Below are 10,694 nucleotides of genomic sequence, written 5' to 3'. Positions count from 1 at the left end.
AGTCAACCAATCAGTAAGTCAGTTAGTCAACCAATCAGTCAGTCAATCAACCAACCATTCAGTCAGTCAATCAACCAATCAGTCAGTTAGTCAACCAATCAGTCAGTCAGTCAATCAATCAACCAATCACGTCCACTTGAAGATCCTCCTGATGAGTCTGACCAGTGAGTTGTCCCTGACGGCCTGTGAGGTCCTTTCCCATAGGTTGTCCTCTTTCCACATGCCCCGCCCCTTCCGCTCTGCCTTGACCTCTGCCCTGAGCAGCCGTTGGTGGAGCCACAGGTAGAGACGGAACTGGGGGGGTAGTCCAGCGACTGGGACGGTTCGTGCCAGACCCAACCTATACTACACCTCATTCAGACACAGACTCCTCAGCGACCCCTGGGGGAGAGAGAACCGAGGGAGGTTAATAACACTTATCTGTAGGTTCCATTGTCTTCAATATGCAGTTAATTCATACAGTCATAAAGAGTCCTGAAGACATCAGAGAGTCAGCAACTAACTAATGATACTCCACTCACAGACAGTACATACAGCCCAATTCTGATATTTTTTCCACTAATTGGTCTTTTGACCAATCACATCAGATCGTTTCACATCAGATATTTTTCAGAGCTGAACTGATTGGTCAAAATACCAATTAGTGGAAGAAAAAAAACATCAGAATTGAGCTGCCTGTGTAAGTGCAGCATTACTGACCTGCTAACAGACACAGACAGTAACTGACCCTGCTAACAGACACAGACAGTAACTGACCCTGCTAACAGACACAGACCGTAACTGACCTGCTAACAGACACAGACAGTAACTGACCCTGCTAACAGACAGTAACTGACCCTGCTAACAGACACAGACAGTAACTGACCCTGCTAACAGACACAGACAGTAACTGACCCTGCTAACAGACACAGACAGTAACTGACCCTGCTAACAGACACATACAGTAACTGACCCTGCTAACAGACACAGACGGTAACTGACCCTGCTAACAGTAACTGACCCTGCTAGCAGACACAGACAGTAACTGACCCTGCTAACAGACACAGACAGTAGCTGACCCTGCTAACAGACACAGATGGTAACTGACCCTGCTAACAGACACAGACAGTAACTGACCCTGCTAACAGACACAGACAGTAACTGACCCTGCTAACAGTAACTGACCCTGCTAACAGACACAGACAGTAACTGACCCTGCTAACAGTAACTGACCCTGCTAACAGACACAGACAGTAACTGACCCTGCTAACAGACACAGATGGTAACTGACCCTGCTAACAGACACAGACAGTAACTGACCCTGCTAACAGTAACTGACCCTGCTAACAGACACAGACAGTAGCTGACCCTGCTAACAGACACAGACAGTAACTGACCCTGCTAACAGACACAGACAGCAGCTGACCCTGCTAACAGACACAGACAGTAACTGACCCTGCTAACAGACACAGACAGTAACTGACCCTGCTAACAGACACAGACCGTAACTGACCTGCTAACAGACACATACAGTAACTGACCCTGCTAACAGACAGTAACTGACCCTGCTAACAGACACAGACAGTAACTGACCCTGCTAACAGACACAGACAGTAACTGACCCTGCTAACAGACACAGACAGTAACTGACCCTGCTAACAGACACAGACAGTAACTGACCCTGCTAACAGACACATACAGTAACTGACCCTGCTAACAGACACAGACGGTAACTGACCCTGCTAACAGACACAGACAGTAACTGACCCTGCTAACAGACACAGATGGTAACTGACCCTGCTAACAGACACAGACAGTAACTGACCCTGCTAACAGACACAGACAGCAACTGACCCTGCTAACAGACACAGACAGTAACTGACCTGCTAACAGACACAGACAGTAACTGACCCTGCTAACAGTAACTGACCCTGCTAACAGACACAGACAGTAACACACCCTGCTAACAGACACAGACAGTAGCTGACCCTGCTAACAGACACAGACAGTAACTGACCCTGCTAACAGTAACTGACCCTGCTAACAGACAGACCGTAACTGACCCTGCTAACAGACACAGACAGTAACTGACCCTGCTAACAGACACAGACAGTAGCTGACCCTGCTAACAGACACAGACAGTAACTGACCCTGCTAACAGACACAAACCGTAACTGACCCTGCTAACAAACAGACAGTAACTGACCCTGCTAACAGACACAGACAGTAGCTGACCCTGCTAACAGTAACTGACCCTGCTAACAGACACAGACAGTAACTGACCCTGCTAACAGACACAGACAGTAACTGACCCTGCTAACAGACACAGACAGTAACTGACCCTGCTAACAGACACAGACAGTAACTGACCCTGCTAACAGTAACTGACCCTGCTAACAGACACAGACAGTAACTGACCCTGCTAACAGTAACTGACCCTGCTAACAGACACAGACAGTAACTGACCCTGCTAACAGACACAGATGGTAACTGACCTGCTAACAGACACAGACAGTAACTGACCCTGCTAACAGTAACTGACCCTGCTAACAGACACAGACAGTAGCTGACCCTGCTAACAGACACAGACAGCAGCTGACCCTGCTAACAGACACAGACAGTAACTGACCATGCTAACAGACACATACAGTAACTGACCCTGCTAACAGACACAGACCGTAACTGACCCTGCTAACAGACACAGACAGTAACTGACCCGCTAACAGACAGACAGTAACTGACCCTGCTAACAGACACAGACAGTAACTGACCTGCTAACAGACACAGACAGTAACTGACCCTGCTAACCGACACAGACGGTAACTGACCCTGCTAACAGACACAGACAGTAGCTGACTCTGCTAACAGACACAGACAGTAGCTGACCCTGCTAATAGACACAGACAGTAGCTGACCCTGCTAACAGACACAGACAGTAGCTGACCCTGTTAACAGACACAGACAGTAACTGACCCTGCTAACAGACACATACAGTAACTGACCCTGCTAACAGACACAGACAGTAACTGACCCTGCTAACAGTAACTGACCCTGCTAACAGACACAAACAGTAACTGACCCTGCTAACAGACACAGACAGTAGCTGACCCTGCTAACAGACACAGACAGTAACTGACCCTGCTAACAGACACAAACCGTAACTGACCCTGCTAACAAACAGACAGTAACTGACCCTGCTAACAGACACAGACAGTAGCTGACCCTGCTAACAGTAACTGACCCTGCTAACAGACACAGACAGTAGCTGACCTTGCTAACAGACACAGACCGTAACTGACCCTGCTAACAGACACAAACAGTAACTGACCCTGCTAACAGACACAGACAGTAACTGACCCTGCTAACAGTAACTGACCCTGCTAACAGACACAGACAGTAACTGACCCTGCTAACAGACACAGACAGTAGCTGACCCTGCTAACAGACACAGACAGTAGCTGACCCTGCTAACAGACACAGACAGCAGCTGACCCTGCTAACAGACACAGACAGTAACTGACCCTGCTAACAGTAACTGACCCTGCTAACAGACAGACCGTAACTGACCCTGCTAACAAACAGACAGTAACTGACCCTGCTAACAGACACAAACAGTAACTGACCCTGCTAACAGACACAGACAGTAGCTGACCCTGCTAACAGACACAGACCGTAACTGACCCTGCTAACAGACACAAACAGTAACTGACCCTGCTAACAGACACGGACAGTAACTGACCCTGCTAACCGACACAGACAGTAACTGACCCTGCTAACAGACACAGACAGTAACTGACCCTGCTAACAGACACAGACAGTAACTGACCCTGCTAACAGACACAGACGGTAACTGACCCTGCTAACAGACACAGACAGTAGCTGACCCTGCTAACAGACACAGACAGTAGCTGACCCTGCTAACAGACACAGACAGCAGCTGACCCTGCTAACAGACACAGACAGTAACTGACCATGCTAACAGACACATACAGTAACTGACCCTGCTAACAGACACAGACCGTAACTGACCTGCTAACAGACACAGACAGTAACTGACCCTGCTAACAGACACAGACAGTAACTGACCCTGCTAACAGTAACTGACCCTGCTAACAGACACAGACAGTAACTGGCCCTGCTAACAGACACAGACAGTAGCTGACCCTGCTAACAGACACAGACAGTAACTGACCCTGCTAACAGTAACTGACCCTGCTAACAGACAGACCGTAACTGACCCTGCTAACAGACACAAACCGTAGCTGACCCTGCTAACAGACACAGACAGTAGCTGACCCTGCTAACAGACACAGACCATAACTGACCCTGCTAACAGACACAAACAGTAACTGACCCTGCTAGACACAGACAGTAACTGACCCTGCTAACAGACACAGACAGTAGCTGACCCTGCTAACAGACACAGACAGTAACTGACCCTGCTAACAGACACAGACAGTAACTGACCTGCTAACAGACAGACCGTAACTGACCTGCTAACAGACACAGACAGTAACTGACCCTGCTAACAGACACAGACAGTAACTGACCCTGCTAACAGACAGACAGTAGCTGACCCTGCTAACAGACACAGACAGTAGCTGACCCTGCTAACAGACACAGACAGTAACTGACCCTGCTAACAGACACAGACAGTAACTGACCCTGCTAACAGTAACTGACCCTGCTAACAGACACAAACAGTAACTGACCCTGCTAACAGACACAGACAGTAGCTGACCCTGCTAACAGACACAGACAGTAACTGACCCTGCTAACAGTAACTGACCCTGCTAACAGACACAGACAGTAACTGACCCTGCTAACAGACACAGACAGTAGCTGACCCTGCTAACAGACACAGACAGTAACTGACCCTGCAAACAGACACAGACAGTAACTGACCCTGCTAACAGACACAGACAGTAACTGACCCTGCTAACAGACACAGACAGTAACTGACCCTGCTAACAGACACATACAGTAACTGACCCTGCTAACAGACACAGACAGTAACTGACCCTGCTAACAGACACAGACAGTAACTGACCCTGCTAACAGACACAGACGGTAACTGACCCTGCTAACAGACACAGACAGTAACTGACCCTGCTAACAGACACAGACAGTAACTGACCCTGCTAACAGACACAGACAGTAACTGACCCTGCTAACAGGCAGGGGAAACACACCACCACCACCTGAAGAGAGAAGACCTGCCCAGGTGAGACACACATACACTACACATGACCTCTTGACCCCTGTATAGTGGACCTGGATCCTTAACTATTGCTGTGGTCCATTGCATAAACCTGAAGATGGCACAGTCAAGATCCTGACAAACTGAAAGAACAAACAGAAAGACAGACTGTTGAAAAACATAGTAGCAGACATGCACTATGCAAAGCTGTACAACTACAGCAGTCTAGATACTGTATTATCTAAGGCACAGACAAAGAAATACATGCAAAAAAAAGGAGGTCAAAGGAGGTCAAAGAGACAAAGCTATAGAAAGAAAAACTTCTAATATCTTTAACTAGAGGAAAGCTTAGTAAGAAAATCTCCCTGGTTTCATTTACATGACATTTTAATCATTTAGCAGACGCTCTTATCCAGAGCGACTTACAGTAGTGAATGCATACATTTCATTATTTATTTTTTGATGAATTATTTATATATTTTTCGCACAGTGCCTTGCGAAAGTATTCACCCCCCTTGGCTTTTTCCTATTTTTGTTGCATTACAACCTGTAATTTAAATCGATTTTTATTTGGTTTTCATGTAATGGACATACAGTGAGGGAAAAAAGTATTTGATCCCCTGCTGATTTTGTACGTTTGCCCACTGACAAAGAAATGATCAGTCTACCATTTTAATGGTAGGTTTATTTGAACAGTGAGAAACAGAATAACAACAAAAAAATCCAGAAAAACGCATGTCAAAAATGTTATAAATTGATTAGCATTTTAATGAGGGAAATAAGTATTTGACCCCTCTGCAAAACATGACTTAGTACTTGGTGGCAAAACCCTTGTTGGCAATCACAGAGGTCAGACGTTTCTTGTAGTTGGCCACCAGATTTGCACACATCTCAGGAGGGATTTTGTCCCACTCCTCTTTGCAAGTCATTAAGGTTTCGAGGCTGATGTTTGGCAACTCGAACTTTCAGCTCCCTCAGATTTTCTATGGGATTAAGGTTTGGAGACTGGCTAGGCCACTCCAGGACCTTAATGTGCTTCTTCTTGAGCCACTCCTTTGTTTCCTTGGCCGTGTGTTTTGGGTCATTGTCATGCTGGAATACCCATCCACGACCCATTTTCAATGCCCTGGCTGAGGGAAGGAGGTTCTCACCCAAGATTTGACGGCACATGGCCCAGTCCATCGCCCCTTTGATGCGGTGAAGTTGTCCTGTCCCCTTAGAAGAAAAACACCCCCAAAGCATAATGTTTCCACCTCCATGTTTGACGGTGGGGATGGTGTTCTTGGGGTCATAGGCAGCATTCCTCCTCCTCCAAACACGGCGAGTTGAGTTGATGCCAAAGAGCTCCATTTTGGTCTCATCTGACCACAACACTTTCACCCAGTTGTCCTCTGAATCATTCAGATGTTCATTGGCAAACTTCAGAGGGGCATGTATATGTGCTTTCTTGAGCAGGGGGACCTTGCGGGCGCTGCAGGATTTCAGTCCTTCACGGCGTAGTGTGTTACCAATTGTTTTCTTGGTGACTATGGTCCCAGCTGCGATCCTCCCGTGTAGTTCTGGGCTGATTCCTCACTGTTCTCATGATCATTGCAACTCCACGAGGTGAGATCTTGCATGGAGCCCCAGGCCGAGGGAGATTGACAGTTCTTTTGTGTTTCTTCTATTTGCGAATAATCGCACCAAATGTTGTCACCTTCTCACCAAGCTGCTTGGCGATGGTCTTGTAGCCCATTCCAGCCTTGTGCAGGTCTACAATCTTGTCCCTGACATTCTTGGAGAGCTCTTTGGTCTTGGAATTGGTGGAGAGTTTGGAATCTGATTGATTAATTGCTTCTGAGGACAGGTGTCTTTTATACAAGTAACAAACTGAGATTAGGAGCACTCCCGTTAAGAGTGTGCTCCTAATCTCAGCTCGTTACCTGTATAAAAGACACCTGGGAGCCAGAAATTTTTCTGATTGAGAGGGGGTCAAATACTTATTTCCCTCATTAAAATGCAAATCAATTTCTAACATTTTTGACATGCGTTTTTCTGGATTTTTTTGTTGCTATTCTGTCTCTCACTGTTCAAATAAACCTACCATTAAAATTATAGACTGATCATTTCTTTGTCAGTGGGCAAACGTACAAAATCAGCAGGGGATCAAATGCTTTTTTCCCTCACTGTACACAAAATAGTCCAAATTGGTGAAGTGAAATGAAAAAAATTACTTGTTTCAAAAAAGTCAATAAAATAAAATACGGAAAAGTGGTGCGCGCATATATATTCTCACCCTTTGCTATGAATCCCCTAAATAAGATCTGGTGCAACCAATTACCTTCAGAAGTCACATAATTAGTTAAATAAAGTTCACCTGTGTGCAATCTAAGTGTCACATGATCTGTCACATGATCTCAGTATACATACACCTGTTCTGAAAGGCCCCAGAGTCTGCAACACCACTAAGCAAGGGGCACCACCAAGCAAGCGGCACTATGAAGATCAAGGAGCTCTCCAAACAGGTCAGGGACAAAGTTGTGGAGAAGTACAGATCAGGGTTGGGTTATAAAAAAATATCTGAAACTTTGAACATCCCACGGAGCACCATTAAATCCATTATAAAAAAATTGAAAGAATGTGGCACCACAACAAACCTGCCAAGAGAGGGCCGCCCACCAAAACTCACGGACCAGGCAAGGAGGGCATTGATTAGAGAGGCAACAAAGAGACCAAAGATAATCCTGAAGGAGCTGCAAAGCTCCACATCGGAGATTGGAGCATCTGTCCATAGGACCACTTTAAGCCATACACTCCGCAGAGCTGGGCTTTACGGAAGAGTGGCCAGAATAAAGCCATTGCTTAAAGAAAAAAATAAGCAAACACGTTTGGTGTTCGCCAAAAGGCACGTGAGAGACTCCCCAAACATATGGAAGGAGGTACTCTGGTCAGATAAGACTAAAAATTAGCTTTTTGGCCATCAAGGAAAACACTGTCTGGCGCAAACCCAACACCTCTCATCACCCCGAGAACAACATCCCCACAGTGAGCCATGGTGGTGGCAGCATCATTGCTGTGGGAATGTTTTTCATCGGCAGGGACTGGGAAACTGGTCAGAATTGAAGGAATGATGGGTGGCGCTAAATACAGGGAAATTCTTGAGGGAAACCTGTTTCAGTCTTTCAGAGATTTGAGAGTGGGACGGAGGTTCACCTTCCAGCAGGACAATGACCCTAAGAATACTGCTAAAGCAACACTCAAATGGTTTAAGGGGAAACATTTAAATGTCTTGGAATGACCTTGTCAAAGCCCAGACCTCAATCCAATTGAGAAGCTGTGGTATGACTTAAAGATTGCTGTACACCAGCGGAACCCATCCAACTTGAAGGAGCTGGAGCAGTTTTGCCTTGAAGAATGGGCAAAAATAGTGATGTTATGCACGTTCAAGTTTTGTTTTTGTTTTTGTGTCTTATTTCTTGTTTGTTTCACAATAAAAAAAACATACTGTTGTGTAAATCAAATGATACAAACCCCCCAAAAATCTATTTTAATTCCAGGTTGTCAGGAAACAAAATTGGAAAAATGCCACTGGGGTGAATACTTTCGCAAGCCACTGTAGCTGAAAGAGCAGTATCTAACACCGTCAGTTTGACTGCAGGGCAGAACCATAACTTAATACTGCAGCTAGCCTCTTCTCTAACAGGGTTACTATGCTAACTAAGTCCGATGAAGGGAGCTAAACTAAATATTGCGGGCAGAAGGCAAGAAACTCACTCACTCTTTAGAAAAATGTTTGTCTTAATTAGATAAAGATGAAAAAGATGGTCGCGTTTCAATCACAATGACCTTTATCAGACATCAAGCCATGATCCAATACCTATCAAATAAAATTCATTGGATTAAAGTAGTATTTACTTTGGTTTTAGGAAAATATATAAACTGTCTCTACAGGAGAGACCAACCATTAGGTTGACTACAATACTTCAGCAAATATCAAAGCCATGTTCCCTTCCACTAAAGCATACAGCATAGTTAGAGAGCAGCAGACGGTCTATGGCTAACAGTTATGTTAAAGAGAGCAGCAGAAGGTCTATTGCTGACAGTTATGTTAGAGAGCAGCAGACAGTCTATGGCTAACAGTTATGTTAAAGAGAGGAGCAGATGGTCTATGGCTGACAGTTAAATTAAAGAGAGCAGCAGACGGTCATAGCTATGTTCAAGAGCGCAGCAGATGGTCTATGGCTGACACAGTTATGTTAAAGAGCACAGCAGATGGTCTATGGCTGACACAGTCATGTTAAAGAGCGCAGCAGATGGTCTATGGCTGACACAGTTATGTTAAAGAGAGCAGCAGACGGTCTATGGCTGACACGGTTATGTTAAAGAGTGCAGCAGACGATCTATGGCTGACACGGTTATGCTAAAGAGTGCAGCAGACGGTCTATGGCTGACACAGTTATGTTAAAGAGTGCAGCAGACGGTCTATGGCTGACACAGTTATGTTAAAGACCGCAGCAGACGGTCTATGGCTGACACAGTTATGTTAAAGAGAGCAGCAGATGGTCTATGGCTGACACGGTTATGTTAAAGAGTGCAGCAGACGGTCTATGGCTGACACAGTTATGTTAAAGAGTGCAGCAGATGGTCGACGGCTGACACTCTATGACGCTCTAATAGCCACGAACTAATAGATCTGTTTTGATGTGTCCACAGCTTGGGATTAGTAAATACATGAATGTCTAATTGGGGACAGCTGTGTGAATGACCAGACTAGACTTTCCAACAGCTGGGAGGTGAATCCTAATCCTCGTTATCACAGCGCAATTGACCGTTACCCTGTGGGCTTTGTGTGTCTGCGTGTGTTGGGAAAGTTGAAGGGAATGTGAACCCATCCATTCTTCCATACCTTTAGCCAGCAGAGGGTCTTCCATACCTTTAGCCAGCAGGGGGTCTACCGTACCTTTAGCCAGCAGGGGGTCTTCCATACCTTTAGCCAGCAGGGGGTCTACCGTACCTTTAGCCAGCAGGGGGTCTACCATACCTTTAGCCAGCAGAGGGTCTTCCATACCTTTAGCCAGCAGAGGGTCTACCGTACCTTTAGCCAGCAGGGGGTCTACCGTACCTTTAGCCAGCAGGGGGTCTTCCATACCTTTAGCCAGCAGAGGGTCTACCGTACCTTTAGCCAGCAGGGGGTCTACCGTACCTTTAGCTAGCAGGGGGTCTACCGTACCTTTAGCCAGCAGAGGGTCTACCGTACCTTTAGCTAGCAGGGGGTCTACCGTACCTTTAGCCAGCAGGGGGTCTTCCATACCTTTAGCCAGCAGAGGGTCTACCGTACCTTTAGCCAGCAGGGGGTCTACCGTACCTTTAGCCAGCAGGGGGTCTACCGTACCTTTAGCCAGCAGGGGGTCTACCATACCTTTAGCCAGCAGAGGGTCTACCGTACCTTTAGCTAGCAGGGGGTCTTCCATACCTTTAGCTAGCAGGGGGTCTACCGTACCTTTAGCCAGCAGGGGGTCTACCGTACCTTTAGCCA

The sequence above is a fragment of the Salmo trutta genome, chromosome 26 (genome assembly GCF_901001165.1).
Source record: "Salmo trutta chromosome 26, fSalTru1.1, whole genome shotgun sequence".
NCBI classification, from domain to species: Eukaryota; Metazoa; Chordata; class Actinopteri; order Salmoniformes; family Salmonidae; genus Salmo; species Salmo trutta.
The sequence above is the reverse complement of the archived record's forward strand: the minus strand, read 5'-3'. Positions refer to the sequence as shown.